The sequence below is a fragment of the Rosa rugosa genome, chromosome 3 (assembly GCF_958449725.1).
Source record: "Rosa rugosa chromosome 3, drRosRugo1.1, whole genome shotgun sequence".
NCBI classification, from domain to species: domain Eukaryota; kingdom Viridiplantae; phylum Streptophyta; class Magnoliopsida; order Rosales; family Rosaceae; genus Rosa; species Rosa rugosa.
The window spans coordinates 42,793,327-42,796,849 of record NC_084822.1 but is presented as its reverse complement, the minus strand read 5'-3'; the positions used below and the strand labels follow the sequence as shown (position 1 = coordinate 42,796,849).

Genomic DNA, 3,523 nt, shown 5'->3' with positions numbered 1-3,523 from the left:
AAAAAAACGGAACAAGGTTTTCCAGACACACGATCTTCTCTCAATCTGACCATCAAAGCCCCAAAAACAAACTCCTATCCTAGTTAGATCTAAACCGCCTGCAACCAAGCAAGAATTTTGATCTTCTAATCCGTATGAGCCCACAATCCGGTACACTCCTTCGCATCCCCTCTCCGATGAGTGAGACCAGCAGCTCTGATTGAAAACTTGAGATATGCCAGAGTACCCCGGCTCAAAGTTTCTACTGTGTTCGGGCTTCATTGGGGCAATTTCTCGAGCAATTGGCGTGTAACCCTAAACTGGTACGAACCTATTTTCCTTTAGAATTCTCTTCACACCCATTATCTTATTTGCCCCCATTTTGTCCGGTTGCAGAGTTCATTTTACTTTCAGTTTCTTCAATTGCTGGGATATGATGTATAAATGTCTCCTACTTTGTAATTCTGTCAATTACAAGAAAAACAAACTCAATCACTTTAGGTTTTATGGATCTCAGTGTGATATTACAGTCCATGTATTGCTGTGAGTTCAGGAATATCTTCACATTTCGGCTGACAGAGCAACCGTGCTAATAATGCTTTGTTTTATATGTAGGTTCTGAGATCACGAGAGATCAAAAGTCTAACCTTCAATTTATATCTAGTCGTTCTTATTTTCTTTCTTGTGTCTCAGGTACAATTTACTTTGGGTTAATTTGATTGCTGGTTAAAAGGGAATTGTAGTTTGGTTCAATTTCTATGAATTTTGGTTGAGATTTTTTAGTTTGAATAATGCGTTTTTCTGGTTTTCATGTTGCCCCATTTTCAAATGCCTTGGGTTCCTATATATATGGAGTTTCGGATTTCTCACTGGAACAACATCACTGCAAGAAGGTAATTTTGACTTTGATAATTTCAGTTATTGGTTTAGCAATTGAGTTTGGTTTTCTTATTGAATGGTTCTAATTCCAGGTTTAACAATTGATCCATTAGCCATCACTATGTGGAAGAATAAACAAAGGACCTTACTGTTGTATAAATCTGGATATGCTTTCCATTTCTCTTTATTTGTTTATTAATTTTTTCCCTTTACTGTATTTTATGAAGAAAATCTCTCTTCTGGTGGGCACTCACAGATGCTCACCCATCTCTCATGTCCACCTTTGGATTTTTCTTTTTTCTTCCTTTCTATTTAGTATTGCAGTGTTCGAATATTCATGTGGTGGATATAAGCTTAATTCATTTAATTTGTTTCATGGAACAGGAAGTATACCTTGGAGAGAATGTTTGCAAACCAGCTACTCGAATGTGCAAAAGATCAATTATCATTTAGGGCCGTGACTCAGATCTCCAATGCTGCAAATTGTTCTCATGTCATAAATACAAATTCTTGGTCTGGCAGTGGTCATGTTTGGCCACACTGGGCAATACCAAACCAGTACCAAAGATAGATCTGCATCCTGTCATCAAGGTGCTATTTTCCGAGTGCAGCAGCAGCACTGAGTCTCAACTAAGGTTGGTTTAATATTTCAGCTCTTTATATGTTTTAATGAGTCATATAAAATATGCAATACACATCCTGAAAAGTGTTCCTAGAGTTAGTACATACAAGAATATACTTTTCTCAGTTATTTTTTTTTTTCTTTTCATTGTCTATTGAGGGTTTTGTTCATTGCTTGCCCTCCCACTGTTTGTTGTCTTCTTAATCATCTACAGTTAAGTATATGTTACTTTAATTGGTTATAGGTGTATTAATTTGAGAGGCAACTTCCATCCTTGAAGAACAAGTGAACAACCAATTGGTAAGCTACTAAGCTGCTTGATTTCAGAGTTTATTATTGGGAAGGAATGCTATGCTGATGTTATGTGCCTAGAGAAATCTTGATCATGCTTTGTGCATTTGTGACAGGATATTGCAGGTTCAATTGATGACAAACATGCGAAATTTCCACATTATTTGGATGTAGAAAGCTACTTTACATACTGTACATGCCCATATCACTACTTTGAATAATAAAATTTTTCTGACATTAGAATATAAATTTTTTGTGTAAACATTTACATCAGCTATGATGTTTATTTGTTATGAGTGAAAGGTACTTTTAATACACATGCAAATGGTGTTTACTTGCTAGATCCCTATGAAGTGAATGATCAGAACCTCTTATTGCGACAGTCAAAATGACTGTCGCAGTTTTTTTTTATTACCCCACAAAGTATTTGCGACGAATAAAAAGTGTCGCATCTTTGTCGCAAAAGGTTTTTACGACGCTTGTTTACGTGTCGTATTTAATGAAACTATTTATGACATAAATTATTGCGACACTTGAAGAAACGTCGCAAAACCGTCGCGAAAGGTATTTGCGACGCCTCTTAAAGCGTTGTAAAAAACAAAAAAGTATTTGCTACGCGATTTATGACGACGCTTCAATAAGCGTCGCAAAACCGTCGCAAAAAGTTATTTGCGACGTTTTTTGCTTTTTTTACGACGGTTTTCATATGTCGCAAAAGACTCATTTTTTTGTAGTGTCTTTTCTTTCATCTTTCTTCATCTCTTGATTCACTTGGTGAAGATCCTTAGAGGCCATATATTTTTGTGGCTTTACTTGTTACATCAAGGAGGAGATTACAAGCACAAGAAGGAGTATAAGAAGGAGTTCTTAATTCAAGGTGCTTCAAGGTGGAGGAAACACACACAAGGAGAGATCAAGGAGAGGAACTTTGGTGGTTCACTTGGATCGGATTAAAATCACGCTCCAAGGGTGAGTAGAACATAAACTCCCTCTTTGTTCTTCCTTACCATGCATGCTATGTTTATATACATATCACAATAAGCCAAGATCATGGGTTAAAGGAATGGATTTTATGTTTAGTTAGTAGTTTAATTGTTAAACTTATTCCGCACTAATTAAAAAGTTTTGAAATCCATCCATTCCTTCAATTGGTATCAGAGCCATTGGCTTAATTTTGATATGTTATAAACATGGCTAAGTATGTTTGTTGATGTGATTTTCTTAAGCTTAGAGTAATATGTAATTTAGATCATAAAATTTGCTTTATCATAAAAGTTATGAAGCATGTGATGTAAGGTAGATTTTATGATAGCAAGAAAAGGTTTCTAGAAATTACATGTAAGAAGTGGTTTAAGTTTTATGAAACTTTAATGCATATGAGATATGTATTAAGGGGTTCTATATGTTTCTTAATTAAAATGTTAATCTTAGAAACATGTTAGATGATATATGCTTTAGGGGATGCATGTTTTGGCTTCAAAGATGAAGTAAACAAGTGTTCAATGGAAGAACATAAAGCTGGAATTTTATTTCCAGCTTTTTGGAATATGTCTAAACTAGTTGTGAACTAGCTCATTTTTCCATGGTGTTTGCTCTCACTTTTGATCCATAAATTCATGAATTGTTATTTACCTAATAGTTAATGATGACATAAAATCATTTCCATGTTTCTCTCACCAAATAGTTGGTAGAGTTAGTCATCTTTATTATTAGTTTCTTTAAATAACTCTCCAAAAGTTGGTGATGCATGAT

At 35.0% G+C, this 3,523-nt stretch overlaps 1 long non-coding RNA gene across 1 annotated transcript; it reads left to right on the top strand.

Annotated features, from left to right (window-relative positions):
• LOC133740362 (uncharacterized) lies at positions 1–2,088 on the top strand. Its single transcript, XR_009861159.1, has 5 exons — positions 1–302; positions 595–872; positions 1,243–1,493; positions 1,725–1,780; positions 1,888–2,088. It is a non-coding gene; the product is annotated as an uncharacterized LOC133740362 (long non-coding RNA).
• The last annotated feature ends 1,435 nt before the right edge of the window (positions 2,089–3,523 follow it).